This window comes from Procambarus clarkii, chromosome 46 (assembly GCF_040958095.1).
Source record: "Procambarus clarkii isolate CNS0578487 chromosome 46, FALCON_Pclarkii_2.0, whole genome shotgun sequence".
Classification (NCBI taxonomy): Eukaryota; Metazoa; Arthropoda; class Malacostraca; order Decapoda; family Cambaridae; genus Procambarus; species Procambarus clarkii.
Genome location: NC_091195.1, coordinates 27,571,775 through 27,594,098, shown reverse-complemented (window position 1 = coordinate 27,594,098; position 22,324 = coordinate 27,571,775). Strand labels below are relative to the sequence as shown.

The 22,324-nt window shown below is 46.5% G+C and overlaps 1 protein-coding gene and 1 long non-coding RNA gene across 7 annotated transcripts in view; both read left to right on the top strand.

Annotated features, from left to right (window-relative positions):
* Positions 1–22,324, top strand: part of LOC138350673 (uncharacterized) — a 395,852-nt gene that overhangs the window by 345,136 nt on the left and 28,392 nt on the right. The gene's annotated exons all lie outside the window — the stretch shown is intronic.
* spin (Protein spinster) overlaps positions 1–22,324 on the top strand; it is a 208,128-nt gene that overhangs the window by 157,412 nt on the left and 28,392 nt on the right. For 3 of the 6 annotated variants that reach the window (XR_011222196.1, XM_069301874.1, XM_069301872.1), the window contains one exon: positions 2,558–5,048. The exons of the other annotated variants lie outside the window; for them this stretch is intronic. The gene's annotated coding sequence lies outside the window, so the exon portion shown is untranslated. Of the gene's footprint in view, positions 1–2,557; positions 5,049–22,324 lie in introns of those variants that run through there. 6 annotated transcript variants of the gene reach the window in all.

Sequence of the window (22,324 nt, the reverse complement as noted above, 5' to 3'; positions counted from 1 at the left end):
TCCTATTCTTCTAAAATCACAGACATTTTCCTTTGAGCCTTCTCCTAAACCTACTATTTTCTCTATGATTTTCATCTCTTCTGCCGCTCGGTCCACCCTAGATGAAATTTCCTTCTCTAAACATCCAAAAATGATTATGGACTTAGTTCTATCTGCAGTGTTTTGTACCAGTTTACTGTTGGTAACCAGTTCTTTCCTAATTGCTTGCCTAATTTCTGCTTCTTGTTGGTCATTTCTGGTTTTGACTTCCGAACACACTTCTTTGATAGTCTCTTTTTCTTTTACAACTTCAGCATATGTCGCTTTTATTTCTTCTTTATACTTTTCTAGTTCTTTATTCACCTCCTCTATGTGAGTTGTCAGTGAAGTTTCCAGTTGGAGATCCTTACCTAACTCTATGTTAGCCCTTAGGCTTGCTTGGAGTTGTTCACCATATGAGTCTATTTTCTTGTTTATTTCTTCAAAGTCACCACACTTCACTTTCCATGCCTCATTTTCTTTCACTAGTTCCTTGATTTGCTCCTCCTGATTTGTTACCTTGTCTGTTAATGCAGTAATAATCTTACCTTGTTGAAGCATACTCCCTTTTAGAGTGCAAAGCTCACTCCAAAGAGCTCCATTGTCCTCTTCCAATTTAAGCACTTTTTCTTCATACTTCATACTTCATACGTGTGTGTATATGTGTGTGTGTGTGTGTCCCGAGTGGTGTGTGTGTTTCTGAGTGGTGTGTGTGTGTGTGTGTCCGAGTGCCACCAGCAACACCAGTTCATCACGTGGGGCAGGATGATTTGCACACTGCAAGTATTCAGACTTTGTGCTTAATTGTGCTTAATATGTATGAGACGTGCATAAACAAAGAGAATAGAGAATGTTCTTGAGTGCTGTGCAGAATGTCTACTGTATTAGATAAAACTTCTAATGCATGTGAAGTGTGTGATTAGGTTCTTAGCATGCTTTTCTATGAAATTTCTAGTTGCATGATTATTTTTTTTTAATTTAATACGGTTTGGTACTAATTTACTGCTTTCATCTGCTTCTGACTATGAAATTTAATAAGTAATCAGCTTATTCTGCCACTTTCACATTCAGATGACACTAACACGGTCATCAACTACATTGAGGTTCACGTTCTGATGAAGTGTTGTGCGTCATCTGATCAAAAGTTTCTTCAAATTTAAATTCCAACTACAGTATTAGTTGTCACAAAGATACAGTACACAATGGGCACCAGATATTAGTTATCCATTGATTTGTTTTAATTTGAAAACACAAGACATTTGCAAACATTTGATGCCAAAATTAATGTTGTAAAATAGCTTTAGAAAATGGATATAATTTTTTGTATTAGACTCCATACACTTGATGGCACTACAGTACAGTACTTAAATTTTTTTTTGTCCACTTTCAACATTTTATAAAATAAAGTTCATAAATTTGTCATTCCTTCAACATTGATGTAGATCAATCATTTGTGCACATTTGCATTGAATCACAAAGATTTAGGCTTATAAATAACTAACATGTAGAGATAAAGTTCAGTGTAAAAACAATTGTAAACTCGGCAATACATCACATTTAACATTATACATTTTTGTATAATTGCTTGTAGTCGAGAACATTATTTTCCAAAATTGTTGAAATCGATGTTGTAACCTTATAAATAGGCTCACAAACACTACGTATAAAAATGGTGGCGGTGGTGAGATCTGGCGGTGGAAGGCAATAATGTCCTTCGCACCAGAAAATGCCATCGTTCCCGACATGTTACATCTTCTGATCATACTGTGCTCTCACGTGACAACAAATATACATACATATAGCGAATTGCCAAGTTGACATTTTCTTCCGAAATTTAGCATCATTTATGCTTACATTATTTAAATAGCACTTGGGCAAAAATGCTTTTCTATCGCCTGATGGCGCATCTCTACATGTTGCATTCACCTGACGCTCGTGCTTATTGCTCTGCTGCTTGCCCTCTCTTACTAACTATAGCCGTATAACTTTAATTCATCCTATAGAACATTATGGTTATAATTATAGTGTAATTTCAATATATATTTTCAGTAAGAATTAATAAACCTACAGTAAATTAGTTTAACAATGAGTAAAGTAGTTTATTTTATTGTGCAAGGATAACATGATACATATATTGAGTATTAATATATCAGATAGTGTTCCTTGAACTTCAATACCATTAATGTGGAATTATGAGCTATAAAATAATTATAGTAGTGGAAACTGTCTATGGAACCTTGAACTTGGATTGATGAAAGTTTTGGTTTAGAAATTATGGTGGTAGTTTGATGGGATTGTACCATGCGAGCACACTATTGACTGGACCATGATGGACTTGAAGCTTCTTCATGGCCATTGTGGCCCAGTCGGTAGTGTGTGTTCCTGGGGAGCTGACACGTGTGGATACAATCCCATCATACACCCACCATATATTCGTCATGATCTTGTCATTTCATTGTGTAAGCTCTAGTGATTGTATACATTGACAGCCAGTGTAAGTGTGCTTAGTACTAAGGTGATAATAACGTGTGGTCTACAGGCGAGGCGGACGACCAGGAGAGCACCAGCAGTAACCGCAGTTTGTCTACTCCCGACGATCCAGAAGTTGAGCAAACTCAGAACCTGCTCACTTGAATGGGGGTTATTGTCAATAGTCCCTGGAGTTACGAGTCCTTAAGTTTGTGAGAGTTAAGCTTGGCTTGGCATTCAGTGACCTTGAATGTTGTGCCTGTAACATGTAAAATGAGTGCGCTGCTTGTTCGAAGAAAACAGTGCTGTGGAATAGTGTTTATAAGTGTTGTGTGGCTCTCAAGTTCACATTGTAAAAGTTGACTCTTGCTTCAGATTTAGAGAGACTGGGTGAGATTTAACTTGAATTTAAAATATAGCAAGATTAGTTTACAGCTTCTAAAGAAAATACCACCTTTCATAAAAGTTGACAGGAATATTTAAGGTAATAGTTGAATGGTGCATTTTTTACATTATTTTTTTTAATGCAGTTTAAATATTTAATAGTGTTAGCAAGCGGCATAGATCATTCATACAAGATTTTATATCTTAAAACTTAAAAACTTGTGAATTTTTGGGGGTTCCTGAGTCAGGCCGAGGCTTGACTTTTTTGGGATTGTGATAATATATTAAGACTCAAGGAAACATCACTGGATATAAAAAAAAATGTGCCTCCAAGTGCCAATTATATTGTTATAAGTTTCCACCAACATGGTGAACGTTACAAAGCTTGCACACCTCGTGGTCCGTGTCACTGAAGAATATTGTGGCTGTGAATTCCTTGCAAATCTGTTTTGTTCTGTAATTCACTTGATTCAAAGCATTATGTGCAATTGAAAAAGTTCATTGTGAGGTACAGATGACGTTTAGTGAAGTTCCTAGATCTATGAGCAAAATGGCAATGTGCTATTAATATAAACTTAATGGAAAATATTGTTTCAAGTGCTTTATCATGTTCAAGAAGATTAAAGAAATTGAAAAGGATTTCATATTCTAGAGAATCTAAGTGCTCGTTGCTGGTTTCTTAAGATTCGTGCAACAGTTTTTAATATGTTCAACTGTGGCACATTACTTGTTGCCATGACCAAATATAATGATAAACTTGATAATGCAGAAAAAAGAGGATCATGTGCTGAATCTCGGGTCATCCGGCCAGGAGAGACAAGTTAGTGGTGGGTGGCGCACTGTGCAGTACTCGGACGTCTCGACTTAAGTCTTTTTGTACTGTGCGTGTTGTGTTAAAAGATTCTCACTTTTGATATCTTTTCATAAAAGATGTAAGGAATCTTGATTCTTAGCAGGATCAATTGAAGTATTGGAGATGTGAATATCCATATATGTTTATACTTTGGGATACTGTCTATAATTCCAGTACAGGCTGTACTGGAATTTTAAAAGCCTTTTAATATTTTTATTTTTAAAATTACTTTAAAAAGATTTTAAAGTAATTTTTTTTTTAAGTAGACTAAATTTGTTTTGGGTTTGAGGCAATTATTGCAAGACTCGAGGAAGGAGGAGACCACGGTACAAGTGTTGGTTTATTGCCTAACTGTCCTCGTGCCCAGTTGTGTGGGACGTGATCACTGCATCATAGTTACATGCAACTGTACAATTTTCTCTATGAAGAATGGCCACCAAACACAAGTCATAACACATTTTATTAAAAGCTTACGATTTTCGTCAGATGTATGAAAATTGGCAGTGGCATTATTTTGCATACCTGAACTTTTAAGGTGTTGATTCCTGAGCATTTGGTGAAGCTGGGCATTGGCTGTTAGCCGTATTTGGTGAACCGGCGTCGGCTTGGTAGTTCTCGGTGGCACAGTTTGTAATATCTCTAATTGGTAATTAAACCATTCTAAGAGTACCAAGAGAAAGGGCTTCATGATTTCAAACGAATTCCTTCTGTGGTATGAGTTTTCTGTTACTTACTGTCTGAAAGTTCTTTTCAGTAAGGGATTTATTTATTTTGTTAGTTTTGATTTTAATTATGAGGACAACTTATAAATATTTTAAGATCTGCAAATCTTTTGAAAACTATTGGTCATATATGTGTTACAAAGTGACCTAGGCCTATTTGATTGGCCTTGGCAATTGAAACTTGATTCATGTTTTTTTTTTGTTAATTTTAAAGTATATGGATTTAGTTCAAAGTACATAACAAACTGCAATTGTGTGCATTAGCTTCATAATAATTTTCAGATCATTTGAAAAAAAAACAGAAATTGTTAATCCAACGTTTGCATTTTGACCAAAATCCTTAACCATAAACTATACCCAATGAATGCTTTTATAGCATGTTAAGTAAGCGATGCTCCCAGACACTTGGGACCATTTGTGTGATGGTAGCGTCTACGAGCTCCACTACACCGATATTAATATCACTGATGTTCCAGGGGTATTTATTAACATTAATAACATTGTTCGCTAACAATGAATGAATTACGAATCGATGGTAAGAACACACAGAAATCACAATTACGTGATGCATCAATGAACAAACAAGTCGATTAAGGCAGCGTCTGGGATGATCTTGGCCGTAGGTTTGAACCCTTGTCACGGCCCTTGTGGATTTGTTTATGGCAAGAATGTTGGCAGTGTTTTAATCGAACTTATTAATGTTGTGTTTTCCTTTCCAATCAACTGTAACATCTTTGATTTGATCCTGAGGGACGTGAGGAAGCGTTTCGTACTATTCACAATGCCAGCGAACAGACTTACGGGTTTAAAAGTCTAACTGTGTTGTGTACAGTTCTTGACTGTAGGAAATGAAGCATCATATGGTACGATTACTTTTATTAGTACAATTCCTTTTTACAAGAGAATTACTTGAAATATAGAAAACTAACACCAAGTGTAGACATTTCTTATTTTTGTTGACGGTATTGAGTGCCATTTTCGTGCCCAGTTCTCATAACTTGAGTAATACTCATGTGATGATGTCTGGGGCAAGTCTTGGCACTTATCAGGCCAGAAACCTTATACTGTAGCAGGAGGGTAACCTTATACTGTAGCATGAGGGTAACCTTATACTGTAGCAGGAGGAGGGTAACCTTATACTGTAGCAGGAGGAGGGTAACCTTATACTGTAGCAGGAGGGGGGTAACCTTATACTGTAGCAGGGGGAGGGTAACCTTATACTGTAGCAGGAGGGGGGTAACCTTATACTGTAGCAGGAGGGTAACCTTATACTGTAGCAGGAGGAGGGTAACCTTATACTGTAGCAGGAGGGGGGTAACCTTATACTGTAGCAGGAGGGGGGTAACCTTATACTGTAGCAGGAGGGGGGTAACCTTATACTGTAGCAGGAGGGGGGTAACCTTATACTGTAGCAGGGGGGTAACCTTATACTGTAGCAGGAGGGGTAACCTTATACTGTAGCAGGAGGAGGGTAACCTTATACTGTAGCAGGAGGGTAACCTTATACTGTAGCAGGAGGGTAACCTTACACTGTAGCAGGGGGGTAACCTTATACTGTAGCAGGAGGGTAACCTTATACTGTAGCAGGAGGGTAACCTTATACTGTAGCAGGAGGGTAACCTTATACTGTAGCAGGAGGAGGGTAACCATATACTGTAGCAGGAGGGGGGTAACCTTATACTGTAGCAGGAGGGGGGTAACCTTATACTGTAGCAGGAGGGTAACCTTATACTGTAGCAGGAGGGTAACCTTATACTGTAGCAGGAGGGTAACCTTATACTGTAGGAGGGTAACCTTATACTGTACTAGGAGGGGTAACCTTATACTGTAGCAGGAGGGTAACCTTATACTGTAGCAGGAGGGTAACCTTATACTGTACTAGGAGGGGTAACCTTATACTGTAGCAGGAGGAGGGTAACCTTATACTGTAGCAGGAGGAGGGTAACCTTATACTGTAGCAGGAGGGTAACCTTATACTGTAGCAGGAGGAGGGGTAACCTTACACTGTAGCAGGAGGGGTAACCTTATACTGTAGCAGGAGGGTAACCTTATACTGTAGCAGGAGGAGGGTAACCTTATACTGTAGCAGGAGGAGGGTAACCTTACACTGTAGCAGGAGGGTAACCTTATACTGTAGCAGGAGGGTAACCTTATACTGTAGCAGGAGGAGGGTAACCTTATACTGTAGCAGGAGGAGGGTAACCTTATACTGTAGCAGGAGGAGGGTAACCTTATACTGTAGCTGGAGGGGGGTAACCTTATACTGTAGCTGGAGGGGGGTAACCTTACACTGTAGCAGGAGGGTAACCTTATACTGTAGCAGGAGGGTAACCTTATACTGTAGCAGGAGGGTAACCTTATACTGTAGCAGGAGGAGGGTAACCTTATACTGTAGCAGGAGGAGGGTAACCTTATACTGTAGCAGGAGGAGGGTAACCTTATACTGTAGCAGGAGGAGGGTAACCTTATACTGTACTAGGAGGGGTAACCTTATACTGTACTAGGAGGGGTAACCTTATACTGTAGCAGGAGGAGGGTAACCTTATACTGTACTAGGAGGGGTAACCTTATACTGTAGCAGGAGGGGTAACCTTGTACTGTAGCAGGAGGAGGGTAACCTTGTACTGTAGCAGGAGGGGTAACCTTATACTGTAGCAGGAGGAGGGTAACCTTATACTGTAGCAGGAGGAGGGTAACCTTATACTGTACTAGGAGGGGTAACCTTATACTGTAGCAGGAGGAGGGGTAACCTTATACTGTACTAGGAGGGGTAACCTTATACTGTAGCAGGAGGAGGGTAACCTTATACTGTACTAGGAGGGGTAACCTTATACTGTAGCAGGAGGAGGGTAACCTTATACTGTAGCAGGAGGGGGTAACCTTATACTGTAGCAGGAGGATGGGTAACCTTATACTGTAGCAGGAGGTGGGGTAACCTTATACTGTACTAGGAGGGGTAACCTTATACTGTAGCAGGAGGGTAACCTTATACTGTACTAGGAGGGGTAACCTTATACTGTAGCAGGAGGGGGGTAACCTTATACTGTAGCAGGAGGGGGTAACCTTATACTGTAGCAGGAGGAGGGTAACCTTATACTGTAGCAGGAGGAGGGGTAACCTTATACTGTACTAGGAGGGGTAACCTTATACTGTACTAGGAGGGGTAACCTTATACTGTACTAGGAGGGGTAACCTCATGCCAGTAGTAGTAACCTGCGAGTTACTTAGGTATTAACACAGGACTGGTTATGCTGTTGTTACCCAGGTTTAGTTACCTGCGAGTTACTTAGGGATTAACACAGGACTGGTTATGCTGTTGTTACCCAGGTTTAGTTGTTCAATTAAATGAATGTGAACATTGTTTTCTTAATGTATAGTTGTTATAGTTTACATTGTAAATGGATCCTTTATCAAACTGACCATTTCTTGATTCCTAAAGCAAGGGCTTTAAAATAGTGTGTGTGTGTGTATGTGGTGTGTGCGCGCGCGTGTGGTGTGCGCGCGTGTGGTGTGTGCGCGTGTGGTGTGCGTGCGTGTGGTGTGCGCGCGTGTGGTGGCTGCGATAAACATTTGGTCAAATGGTTTATGGAGGAGTGTCTTGTGTATTACATACAATCATCGTGTGTACATAGTCCAGCTTCACAATACATCTTGTGCTGTTCAAGTACTGTGCACGGCTGCATACTTTCATTTTTATAGATCATATCATGTTCATACTTAACAATCTTCTTGTATTGCTAGGTATGATTTGTATATAATTAATGTTGTAAGATAGCTTAATAAATTAATTTATGTTTTCTGTATTTTTGTTCCTATATATTTGTCTGAAGACGCATTTGTTGTTAAATGAATTGAGTACACATAAGTGTAATTAGGTGAATGTACAGTGTGTAGCATCATCTCGATAGCTGCTTATGTGTAACAAAAAATGTATGTTTGGAACTTGGTACATTTTTCAATTTCACAGTTTGGTTGCAAAGGGACAAATGAACAAGTTTGCAATGAAAGTAATAATGCTCTTGTAAACAAAAAAGTGATAATGCTGTACTTATTCACATATGTCATCAGGGGCTTATTAGGAGGACAATAACATTGTAATCTTTTCAGTTTCAACATGATCAGTGTTTCTCCTGACAAGACGTACTAATTGTTCTGCTACAATTTTTTGGCGATATTTCAGACTGGCTATAGGCCCTCCACCGAGGCTCAGACTCCACACTCGTCCACTGTCTGGCTCGCCAGGCTGTAAACCTGCACTAATTGTAGACTAAAACTTCTTCACTGTTCATGTCACTTTTGTTGTCATACATTTTGTCATTATGTATTTACATGCTATGGAGTTTGTGTAATGTATTGCTGAGCCATCAGTACACCAGTTGACATCAACTTCTGCCACCACCAATCTTTCTCAGTAACACCATTGGAGATCAGACCACACACTAGAATGTGAAGGGACATTCAATCGACCATTTTCAAGTCGATTTGAGAATTGACTTGACATTCTCAATCGACTTGAGAATGGTCCAGGACGGACCGAAACGTCGTCGTCCCTTCACATTCTAGTGTGTGGTCTGGTCATCATACTTTAGCCACGTTATTGTGACTCATCGCCTGCACCATTGGAGATCCTAAATTTTATATTTATTTTAAAAAGTTATAAGGGAGAAAATTGCATTATGCATTACTGTATCTACTAATGGTCACGATCATCTTGAGAGACAAGCCCATATTTGAGGTAGAGGCCAATGGAAGGAGGTTGATTGTTCTTAGACATGAGAAGTCAAGTGGTGCTAATCAAGCATAATGCAGTCAAGACTTTAGTAATGGCAAAAATTAAAGTTATGGAAACATGTGACTGAAATCATTGGTATAAGTTAAGACATGACTTGCACCAGATGGCGGCCCAGGTCATCCAAGAGACCCTGCCAGCCAACCACTACATTCACCAGCTGCCCAAACACATCCCTCCCATAATCCCCCTATTCCTGAGTGTCCTGACGGCTCGGTCGACAGTGCTCGAGATGCGTAGTCCTAAGGTTTCGGGTTTGATCCCCGGCGAAGGCGGAAACAAATGGGCAGAGTTTCTTTCACCCTGATGCGCTGTTCGCCTAGCAGTAAATAGATACCTGGGAGTTAGACAGCTGCTACGGGCTGCTTCCTGGTGATGTGCCAGAATCCATGAGCTCGAGGATTTTGGTTAAAGGTGCCAACCAGAATTACATTTAGCACTGGTTTTCTGGGAGTGTTTTAGCTCCCTGTTGCTAGTTGCTCTGGTTAGCTCCTTGCAAGTTGACAAGAACTTACCGAGGATCAGAGGCCAAAACTCGACTCCTCCTTCCCTCACAGAGGATCAGTGATCATCCTCGCCAAGATAGCAGCAACCAGAATGTACAAACCAATCAGCAGCAAGGTAAGTCAACATCTTGGCAAAAGATCCACCCAGTAGTTAGGGTGGATCTCTCCACCACCAGGTGGCAGCATTGTGTGTGTTCATGGATCAGTCAATGAGCCACCCGAGTCAATTTCCTGGTGTGACAGTAGTCATTATAACTTCCCAGTTGATGTTGACCTTTCAGGGCCGGGTTTCTTTACATACATGCTAGCCATCATTTGAAATTTCTGTAGATAAGTTTTTGCTTGTGTATTGTTCCAATTTTTAGTATTTTCTTCATGAGCACATGTTTACAAGCCTCACTTGTGCAGACTTTGTCTACAGTTTTCCTCAAGCAGCATCTGAGCTTACTGGTGTTGCAGGGTTACTTCTCAGGTGGGTTGAGGTGTTCGTCCCTGAGAGGCCATCATCTTGAGGAGGGTGCGTCGTCCTGAGTAGTGCAAGTCTTTAACTCCTATGTGAGGCTCTGTGGATGGGGATGTTTCAGGGTTGATAAATTAAAGGGGGTGCATGCTTGTCCATGTGGCACCACATTGCCGCCCTTCGTAGCCAAATCTTTTTTAAGGACTGCGTTTGGTGTTGGTCATTTTCAGTGAGCATCCCCTGGGTCTGTGTGACCTGCTTGGTCTCTACTTTCAGGCCATGGTAAGCCCTGTGGATGTTGGGTGTGCATCATCATTGCTCAGCCCATTAACACTTTCGCTCACCCCGCGCGCCACCCCTCGACAGGGTGATATGGGCCCCAGCGTGTCACTGAAGCGCGCGTTAATTCCGAAAAGTGTATACTCTCTTCAACTTTGTCACCTCAATTCTCCTTCTACGAGAATAAATTTGGTATCATTGTGTTCGCAATAAAATTCTCTACAGCACTAAATGCATATAAACTCCAAAAGCCCGGCTAATTACCCGCAGCAAACAGAGAAAGTGCGAACGAGTTACCCGGGAGCGCGCAAACGGGATAAAATGTTTTCACTATTTTCACTCTGGTCACCTCAATTTTTGTCCTAGGTCTTTCATTTTGGTCTCAATGGGTTCGTAATAAAATTCTCTAGAGGAACATTAGCATATAAAAAAAAACACCTGGTCACGCTCCAACCGCCGACGAGTTGAAGACGGGCCACGCGTTAGCCGTGAGTGAGCGCTCAGAGGCCTTCCTACTACACTCCCAATTCCCACCGTTTTCAAGCCTTTCTTTCGCAATTTTCTTCCTGGAAGGGCCTTGTTCATGATTACTATCCATCGTGGAGTAAGCGTAGATAGTTTCTAAAGCCGCAGTAAGAAATATAGCCACGGAAAATAGCCGAAATGTTCACACGTTTGAGATGCGAGGGGAGACGACATTGGTCACAACAGTGGAGCAAAGACAATGGGCCCACGGCGTGTGCCAAGCCGCCTGAGGGCCACGAGGCTCAACAAAGGAAATGGGAAGACATCGGCGCACATTTTAAAACCAGTCCCCAAAAAATCGGATACAAACCTGATTTTTGGCGAATTTTTAAAGTGGATGACGCAATGCTGCGTCATCCCCGGCATTACCGCCAGTAAACGGATGACGCAATGCTGCGTCATCCCCGAGCGAAAGTGTTAAGCTCTCGGTCGCTTCTTGCAAGTTTGAGGGATGTCCATCAGTTTGCTACATGCCAATGTCATTTGTACAGTCTCTTCTGTGCTGCCTGTTGAGTGGGTATTACCCTCTACCCCACGGGCCGTAACATTTGGGTTCACTGGGTATGTCTGTTGGCTAAAGCCTCGGTCTGCTGATTGTCTTTATTTTAATTGTGTAATGACGAGGCTCAACCGCTGGCAGCTGCTTTGGATTCATTTGCTAATTTTTGTTGTTTGTAACTTGGTGCTCGAGAGGGTTGCCCCTGTCTGGCTTTTAGGGATTTAGAGTTAGAGCAGCTGATGAAGTTTACCAGTGTTATTCACCCTCCTCCTTCCACTGTCCATCTGGCATAGTTTGCCCAACCTCTTGTTACTCCTTCCCCTCCTTCCCACCTGCCCCTTCCCCTCCTTCCTACCTTCCCCTTCTTCCCACCTTCCCCTTCCCCTCCTTCCTACCTTCCCCTCCTTCCTACCTTCCCCTCCTTCCCACCTTCCCCTCCTTCCCACCTTCCCCTTCCCCTCCTTCCTACCTTCCCCTCCTTCCCACCTTCCCCTTCCCCTCCTTCCTACCTTCCCCTCCTTCCTACCTTCCCCTCCTTCCCACCTTCCCCTCCTTCCCACCTGCCCCTTCCCCTCCTTCCTACCTTCCCCTCCTTCCTACCTTCCCCTCCTTCCCACCTTCCCCTCCTTCCCACCTTCCCCTCCTTCCCACCTGCCCCTTCCCCTCCTTCCTACCTTCCCCTCCTTCCTACCTTCCCCTCCTTCCCACCTTCCCCTCCTTCCCACCTTCCCCTCCTTCCTACCTTCCCCTCCTTCCCACCTTCCCCTCCTTCCCACCTTCCCCTCCTTCCCACCTTCCCCTTCCCCTCCTTCCTACCTTCCCCTCCTTCCCACCTTCCCCTTCCCCTCCTTCCTACCTTCCCCTCCTTCCTACCTTCCCCTCCTTCCCACCTTCCCCTCCTTCCCACCTGCCCCTTCCCCTCCTTCCTACCTTCCCCTTCTTCCCACCTTCCCCTTCCCCTCCTTCCTACCTTCCCCTCCTTCCTACCTTCCCCTCCTTCCCACCTTCCCCTCCTTCCCACCTTCCCCTTCCCCTCCTTCCTACCTTCCCCTCCTTCCCACCTTCCCCTTCCCCTCCTTCCTACCTTCCCCTCCTTCCTACCTTCCCCTCCTTCCCACCTGCCCCTTCCCCTCCTTCCTACCTTCCCCTCCTTCCTACCTTCCCCTCCTTCCCACCTGCCCCTTCCCCTCCTTCCTACCTTCCCCTCCTTCCTACCTTCCCCTCCTTCCCACCTTCCCCTCCTTCCCACCTGCCCCTTCCCCTCCTTCCTACCTTCCCCTCCTTCCCACCTACCCCTTCCCCTCCTTCCCACCTTCCCCTCCTTCCCACCTTCCCCTTCCCCTCCTTCCTACCTTCCCCTCCTTCCCACCTGCCCCTTCCCCTCCTTCCTACCTTCCCCTCCTTCCCACCTGCCCCTTCCCCTCCTTCCTACCTTCCCCTCCTTCCCACCTACCCCTTCCCCTCCTTCCCACCTTCCCCTCCTTCCCACCTTCCCCTTCCCCTCCTTCCTACCTTCCCCTCCTTCCCACCTTCCCCTCCTTCCCACCTGCCCCTTCCCCTCCTTCCTACCTTCCCCTCCTTCCCACCTGCCCCTTCCCCTCCTTCCTACCTTCCCCTCCTTCCCACCTGCCCCTTCCCCTCCTTCCTACCTTCCCCTCCTTCCTACCTTCCCCTCCTTCCCACCTTCCCCTCCTTCCCACCTGCCCCTTCCCCTCCTTCCCACCTTCCCCTCCTTCCCACCTTCCCCTTCCCCTCCTTCCCACCTTCCCCTCCTTCCCACCTGCCCCTTCCCCTCCTTCCCACCTTCCCCTCCTTCCCACCTACCCCTTCCCCTTGCTCTGGGATGTTTGATGGGCTCAGAGTATAGCTCAGCTTTCTTCGGGTCTCTGGTTTCCTTTTTTTTTTTGGGGGGGGGGGGGGGGGGGGAGGGGGGGAAGCCTCTTAATGGCTCCCTGTAGCTATCTCACTGCAATTGCTATACTGTATACAGGCCACATCAGTCTCAGGAGTTAGGTTTGGTCTACTAGGGACTAGAGCCACAACCTGGCCCTCCTTTACCCTCAAAGTGCAGAGAGCAAATGACATTCCTCCGTTTCACAGGACAAAAGCCAGCATTGTTTTACAGACAACTTTTGAATTTACAAGACTCGAAGCCTTGAAACTGCCAAACAAGTCCCTAAATTATCCAACCAAAACAATATAATTCGCTCAACGCTAGCTCGAACACATTAATACCAACCGCTGCCACCAGGCAGCCTGGAAGTCAGTGCTCCACCAATTCTCCATTCAGTTCTGATACTTAAGTGTTCGCCAGTACATCGCAGGAGTTATCAATGATCGCCATCTTTCACAGCGGGTCTCGGTGCTTCTAAACGAAGCGCCAGCCATCCTAGAACTTGTTCTGTGATGGGGGCCATTTGCCTGTGTGTCATTCCAATATAGTATTGACTTCATGCTAGTGTTTTCTTTCCAGTGTTGTAATGTGGACTTCGCTTTTTGTGCTTCAAATTGCATGTGTACTGTAATTACTTCCCTGGAAGTTTAACGCTGCTCTTGCAAATGGCAGAGTAACTTCTCTGATGCGTTTGGGAGTTTGCCCTTTCAAGGCCTGGCCACTGGGGCCAGGTGCCTTAACTCTGATATTTCAAGGGTCATTTGACTCCTCTGTTTTGTCCCATTGTTGGGACCTTCAAGTTGGTTGTTTTGGGGTGCTCTTGGGTCTTGCTCGCTTTGTTTATATGGCATGCTGCAGTTGCCATTTGGAGCTCTCTAGTCCATTGGACTATGTTTGGTTCCCATTCTTTTGGCAAGCATCCCCAGTGCACAGAAGCACCTGTCGCATTTTACCAGCAGGCCTTAGTATTCGCTCGTGGATCTCTGATGTGGTTTATGTTTAAACAACCACCCTCATGCCTGCTCTCGCAAGCTGCGAGTTGGTAGGGTCTCTCTACTACATGGTGACAATCATTCTTTCCACCTCCGTCATGCTGACAGTTGGGTTGCTGATACTTACTATCCCTGAATCCTGTGTGATTTGTTCCTTATGGGTTATCATCTCTGATCCAGCTTTTGAGGTGGAAGCATATCGGGAAGCTGCAGAATTATGGGCCTGGTTTATCCAGGTTCGATATTACAGCATTGTGCTCGGATGGATGCCCTGGATGATGCTTAGGGTCCCGGAGCTGGAGGTGTAGGTGATCTCCAACTTTGCTCCTGCCATGCCTTCTCTTCAGGGTTTAGTTCCGCGGTACTTCCAGTTTTGTCACTCGAAGTCTTTATGGATGCGTCGGCTCTAGGTTGAGGCTGTGACCAGTGCTCATCAGGCCTCCCAGGGTCTGTGGTCAGGTCTTTGGGTGCACAGCATAGTGTGCGAGTTCACAGCTATGTGACAAGTGGTGTGAAGGATTCAGGTTCCCTCCAGTCTCCGTGCTCTGGCTCCACTCAGATTGCTTCCTGGCGGTTCGTTGCTTGAACAATGGGAGGTGGGTCCTACCCCTTGTAGTGTTGAATGCTGCAGATTGTTCATCTTCTAGATTCTTGGGGGTTTATTTCTCCATTCAGTCGTCCATATGTGGGGCACTTCCATTGTTCTTGCAGACAGTTTATCTCGGTTCCTTCCCATTTGCATGGAGTGAACCGTTGACAGTGTGTCCTACTGATGGCTGTGTAAGATGTTCACTTGCTCTGAGGTGGACCTCTTTCCATCAGAGTGGAACTGTCATCTAACTTCCTACATGCTGTGTTCCCTTATGAGATGCTTGTTGTGGATACTTTCCAGCTGGACAGGTTAAGGTAGGGGTGTATTTCTTTCTCTCTCTCTCTCTCTCTCCCCAGTTTAGTTGTAGCTTTTGGGGGTTTTCCAGACTGGAGTCATTCTTGTGGAGGGTGGGCCTTCTGGCTCCTTGGTTTCTGGCACTTCTGGCCCAGTGTCTGAACTTGGGTGATTTGCCGGAGCTATGCCTCTTCCAGTAGATGGGTCCGGCAATGTACCTTGCCTGGTATAAAAGGAAATTTTTTTATGAATTTATTTTTTCCCTACATAGCTTGGGATTAAGGAATAACAGGCACACAGTTTGAAGGTTAAGACTTGCAAGGACCTTGGAGTGAATTAGGTGGTGCTATCCTGGATGTAGCAAGTGAGTCACTGAAGGACCCACCAGAAAGAGGCTTTCCATTACATTCAACATTTTTGTTTTTATTCTTTATGATAAGAGCTTTGTCATGTAGGATAGACTGATTGTTGAGCAGTTTACACACTGTAAACATGTGCAGTCCATGTTGATTTGTCTCCTTTCTCGGAACACTTTCTAGAGGAGCTCCCTGAAGCTACCTCACCACTACTGAGTCACATCAGCCTTGGGAGACCTGTATAGCCTACAGGACTTGTAAGGCTGGAGGCCGTCCTAAGGTCCAGAACCTTGCCCCTTCACAGAGGCACTGGGGGGGGGGGGGGAGTGTTCTCCTTCACCTCCCACCAGGTGTTGCTTTTCTTTGGCTGGTGCTTCTGCTGACTAATGTCGTTCTTTGGTGTCATCAGAGTGGAGCCTCTGCTTGGGGGTCATCTGCACTGACCGTTTGTTGTTCACCCTTTTAACAGCACTGTGAGGGGGGCAGGGGGGGGAGGTTCTGGATTATTTTGCCAGCTCCTGGTCCCACAGTTCATAGGCTTTCCAGGTTGTTTTCCAGGTTCCCCAGTGGAGGTGTCCCCCCCCCCTTCCCCATCAGTTTAGTGCGGTGAATCCTATGTCCTCTTCTTGGCAACATGCAGCCTTTACAACATGGATGATCTTAGGCTTGGTCAAGTTCCCTGCCTTTTCTGGGGGGAGCCCCGTCGGCTCCCCGGAGCTATCCCAGGCTGATATGCTAATGTCAGACTTTGGCATCAGTCATGTGTATAGAGTTCTTAGGCCTACCGGGGACCACGGCCAGAACCGGGCCCCCTCAGAGAGGCAAGGGGAGCAATGGCCTATAGAAGCCCCCGTGTAGTTGGAAGCATTCTATGTCTGCCATCGACCGGAACAGCCACCCAGAAAGGTAAGCGCCCCAAAACAAACCCCTATTCTGGTTAAAATTGCTACCAAAAACCGAACTAGTGGATAGAACTCCCCAACCGAAAACAAGCAAACTAGTGTGACGTCACACACTGCCGCGCCGCTGTCTGCGCAGCTCCCCCCTCCCCGGGAGGGGGAAGGGGGAGCCCCAGACCCCCCGCGCCAGCTACCCACACCTCAGTTATCTTGAGTTATCTTGAGATGATTTCGGGGTTTTAGTGTCCCCGCGGCCCGGTCCTCGACCAGGCCTCCACCCCCCAGGAAGCAGCCCGTGACAGCTGACTAACTCCCAGGTACCTATTTACTGCTAGGTAACAGGGGCATTCAGGGTGAAAGAAACTTTGCCCATTTGTTTCTGCCTCGTGCGGGAATCGAACCCGCGCCACAGAATTACAAGTCCTGCGTGCTATCCACCAGGCTACGAGGCCCCCTCCTAGGGGTTCTTGTTCTTAGAGTTCTTGAGGCTGATGCTATAGGCGATGGTCGTGTGCTCTGGCTCCGGTGTCGCTACTGCACTGTGCTTTGCGTGTGGTGTTAGTTTTGTGGGTGCGAGAGCCAGGAGTTATCTTCAGTACTCGGGCTGCATGCGCCTAGGGCTGCCTTCCCTAGGTGCCCTGTAAGTACTGCCCTTGGGGCTTGGGGCCACCTTCCACAGGCATCTCGGGGTCTGCCTCTGCTGGTCCGTTTTACCTTTCGGTTTTTCGGCTGCCTGTTGGGCTCTTGGGTGTTCTGTTCTCCCTTGTTACCGGCAGGTAAGAGGCAGTTTGCACTGGTAGGGGCGCAGGGTGCTGCTCAGCTTGTATTTCCCGACATCGCGGCCGGCTCTGTTCCTTGGGGTTCGCTGTCCTCTTGCGGGGTTTTGTTTTTCTTTTTGCTTTTGCCTGGTGGGGGGTTCTGTCATTTTATTCAGTTTGTTTTTGCCCTTCCGCTGTTCTCCTCGGTGGCGCCCCCTGCTAGGCCCCCGTGAGTGTACACGTCCCTGGGGTTCAGCTTTAGAAGTTTGCTTGGTAATTTTGGGCGCCGGTTTGCAGCACCCTGCCTGGGACTACCTGAGCGCGAGTCCTCTTAAAGTAAACGCTCAGGACCCTGGGAATCCCCTAGGGGGCGCGTGGGTCCGATGGATGTGACCCCGGAGTCCCCACTCGCTGTGTGCGAGTTTGAGGGTTGCTCGGTCCCCTTGTCTCAGGGTGACCCTCATTGTTTTTGCCTCTGCCACGCTGCCTGTTGGGTCGGTGATACTTTTGACCCTGAGTCCTGTAATTACCTAAGTGTAATTACCTAAGTGTAGTTACAGGATGAGAGCTACGCTCGTGGTGTCCCGTCTTCCCAGCACTCTTTGTCATATAACGCTTTGAAACTACTGACGGTCTTGGCCTCCACCACCTTCTCACTTAACTTGTTCCAACCGTCTACCACTCTATTTGCGAAGGTGAATTTTCTTATATTTCTTCGGCATCTGTGTTTAGCTAGTTTAAATCTATGACCTCTTGTTCTTGAAATTCCAGGTCTCAGGAAGTCTTCCCTGTCGATTTTATCAATTCCTGTAACTATTTTGTATGTAGTGATCATATCACCTCTTTTTCTTCTGTCTTCTAGTTTTGGCATATTTAATGCTTCTAACCTCTCCTCGTAGCTCTTGCCCTTCAGTTCTGGGAGCCACTTAGTAGCATGTCTTTGCACCTTTTCCAGTTTGTTGATGTGCTTCTTAAGATATGGGCACCACACAACAGCTGCATATTCTAGCTTTGGCCTAACAAAAGTCATGAACAATTTCTTTAGTATATCGCCATCCATGTATTTAAATGCAATTCTGAAGTTAGAAAGCATAGCATAGGCTCCTTGCACAATATTCTTTATGTGGTCCTCAGGTGATAGTTTTCTATCTAGAACCACTCCTAGATCTCTTTCTTTATCAGAATTCTTTAAAGATTTCTCACATAATATATAGGTTGTGTGGGGTCTATGTTCTCCTATTCCACATTCCATAACATGACATTTATTAACATTAAATTCCATTTGCCAAGTGGTGCTCCATATACTTATTTTGTCCAGGTCTTCTTGAAGGGCATGACAGTCATCTAAATTTCTTATCCTTCCTATTATCTTAGCATCATCAGCAAACATGTTCATATAATTCTGTATACCAACTGGTAGATCATTTATGTACACAATAAACATCACTGGTGCAAGAACTGAACCCTGTGGTACTCCACTTGTGACATTTCTCCATTCTGATACATTGCCTCTGATTACTGCCCTCATTTTTCTATCAGTCAGAAAATTTTTCATCCATGATAGAAGCTTACCTGTCACCCCTCCAATATTTTCCAGTTTCCAGAACAACCTCTTATGTGGAACTCTGTCGAAAGCCTTTTTTAGGTCCAGATAGATGCAGTCAACCCAACCATCTCTTTCCTGTAATATCTCTGTGGCTCGATCATAGAAACTGAGTAAATTCGATACACAGGATCTTCCAGATCGAAAACCATACTGTCTGTCTGATATTATATCATTTCTCTCTAGGTGTTCTACCCATTTAGTTTTGATTAGTTTTTCCAATACTTTCACTATTACACTTGTCAATGATACAGGTCTATAATTGAGGGGGTCTTCCCTGCTGCCACTTTTGTAGATTGGAACTATGTTAGCCTGTTTCCACCCGTCTGCTACGATTCCTGTACACAGGGATGCCTGAAAGATCAGGTGAAGTGGAATGCTGAGCTCAGATGCACATTCTCTCAGAACCCATGGTGAAACGCCATCTGGGCCAGCTGCTTTGTTCTTACCGAGCTCCTTTAGCATATTTTCCACTTCATCTCTAGACACCTCTATCCGCTCTATGTTGTTCTCTGGAATTCTTATTGTATCTGGTTCCCTAAAGATTTCATTTTGTACAAACACACTTTGGAACTTTTGGTTTAGTGATTCACACATTTCCTTTTCATCTTCCGTGAATCTATTTCCCATTTTCAACCTCTGAATATTATCCTTTACCTGCAATTTGTTGTTTATGAATTTATAGAATAGACCTGGTTCTGTTTTACATTTGTCCGCAATCCCTTTTTCAAAATTTCTTTCTGCCTCTCTCCTCACTGCCGTGTAGTTGTTTCTCGCATCTTTGTATCGCTGGTATGTTTGGGGGTTCGGCCTCTTCCTGTATTGATTCCATTTTTGTGTCTTTCGGTCTCTAGCCCTCTCGCAATTTCTATTGAACCAATCCTGTTTCCTAGTTCTGCATGTCTGTTTTGGTATAAATTTTTTTGTGCCTTTATCATATATTTCACAAAACTTGCCATACATCTCATTCACTTCCTTGCCTAGCATCAAGTCTGTCCAATTATACTCACTAAAAAAATTTCTAAGGTCACCATAATGTCCTCTCCTGAAGTCTGGTTTTTCAACTGCTTCAACCTCCTTATTTTCTTCCAGCTTATAACGCATTGCATACTTTATTCCCAAAAAGACATGGTCACTTTTACCCAAGGGAGGAAGGTACTGAATGTCAAATATCTCTTCCTCCTTCCTGGTAAATATCAAATCTAGCATGGAGGGAACGTCCCCTTCCTGTGAGTGTTGCTGCTTGCTTGTGACTCAATTTACCCAATCCTCTGATGATTCTATTCGGGTACAGGCGGCACGTGCGTTGCAGTCTAGGTTTCGTCTGTTGCAACGCGCTCGGTTGGTTGCTTCCCCGGATGCCCCGGGGCTGCCCCGCTTTGCTTTTCGAGACCCGGACTTGGGGGTGGGGGTCGCTTCGATCCTAGTTCAGTCCGCACCTCCTCGTCCTTCCCCTTCTGTTCGTTCTGGTCCCCCGCCCCTGCTTCCGGCCCCGAAGCGTCTGAGGGTTTCGGGGTCGGAGCAGGGGTTACTTGATCTCGAGACTCGGGCAGCTTCGGGGGTTGCCCCTTCCGGGGGGGGGGCGGCAGAGGCATTCGAGTCTTGTGTCCCGGCCGAAGCTTCAGGGTCTGACCAGTGGGCCCCCCTTCCTCCAGCTTTTCCGGCTGCTCCGTCCTTGTCTTGTGGGGTCGGGGCTTGGGGAGAGGACTCGGCCTCGGGTCCTGTGGTGACGGACCTCGAGGCTGGGGAGGGGCTGACTTGGGGGCCTTGGGCCCTGCTGGACCCCGCCTGGGTTTTTCTTCCCACTGAGCGGGGCTTATTGTTACAAGGAGTGGGGTTTTCTTTTCCCCCCTCTGCGTACGAGTTGGATTTGGTGTCAGCCCCTCCCCGGGTTCGGTTCAGTGTTCCCTCGGGTACGTCGGTTCCGTCCTTCCGGAGGTTTTCGGCTTATCGCATCCAACCTGGTGTGGTGCGAGCGGCCTTTGCAGCTTACCTCCTGCGTGACCCGGATTATGCCTCAGAAATGGATCCGTCCACGTTCAGGTTTGGGACTTCGTTCCCTTTCTGGCTCCGTTACGAGGTTCCGGAGTCGTCCTGGCTAGCAGACTGCCCCTTGTTTGGTCTGGATTTTTGGCATTCCTTCTGTCGTTCCCGCACGCTGGAGTGGCGGGAAGCTTCCACGGTGCTTCAGGTTTTCCTGGGGGGTGAACTTGAGTACCTGAATGAGTGCTTGTTTGCCCCTGCCCTTCCCCGCGATGTGGGCGTTATTCAGCTCCATGTGCAGGTTCCCTCCCTTTCGGCGGCGCTCGTTGCGGAGGACTTGCGCGCCCGGGGCCTTTTGTGTTCGGCCTTGCGGTTCTTTTTCCTCCTGGAGCTGTCTTCGGATTGGCTCATGGAGGATGTGGGGACGCTTGGGTCCGTCCCGGGGTCCGGCACCTTGTCCTCGGCTGCGCGTTCGTCGGCTGCCTTGTTGAAGCTGTTCACGCCGATTTTGCGGGATGCGGTTTCCCTGTTCTATGCTTCCCGTCTCGCGTGTCGGCAGGCGGTGCTGGGTTCCTCCGTGGAATCTGCTTGGGCTCTGGCTCTTAGGCGTTCTTCACCTTTTTGTCCTCTCCTGTTTGGGGAGTCGGCCGTGGCGCAGTTTATTCAGGCTGCGTCGGCGGCTTGTCGTCCGATGTCGGACTTGTTGGTTTTCCGGGGGTCCCGGGGTGGGTCTTCCCGGAAAGGTCGTGCCAGGGCTCGGGGTTCCTCTCTTCGTGGTAGGCCTCTGGTGTCAGGTTTGGGGTTGGCTCCTCCTGCAGACCCTCCCTCGTCTGGTCGGCGCAGTGTTCGCGCTGTGCGGGGTTCTGGGTCTCGTAAGGGTCGCCGGCCCTTTCGCGGTTTGCCCCCTTGACGGGGCGATGGGGGGGCGGCTTGCGCTGTTCGCCCACGCCTGGTCCCACGATTTGTTGGCCTTTCGGGTCGTGTCTCGCAGCCTGCGGTGGCGTTGGGTGGCCCCTCCCCCCTTTGGGGGGTCGGGGCTGGCAGGGCAGGTTTCTTCCCCTGCGCTCTGTCGAGTCATCTTGGAGTGGGTACGCTTGGGCGTCGTCGAAACGACGTCGTCCCTCAGATGGGTTTCCCGTCTGTTTCCGGTTCCGAAACGGGACTGCGCGGACCTGCGGTTCATTCTGGACTTGTCCCGTCTGAACCCCTGGGTTCATTGCCCCTCCTTTCGGATGACTACGCTGTCTCAGGTTCGGCTCCTCTTGGAGCCGGGAGCTTGGATGGTGTCCCTGGACCTCCGGGACGCTTATTGGCATGTCCCGATTCATCCGCGGTTCAGGGACTGGCTCGGTTTTGTTGTGGGGCGTCTGAGTTACCGCTTTCGTTGTCTCCCGTTAGGGTTGAACCTGGCACCTCGTGTGTTCACGCGCCTTACACGGGTTGTGGTGG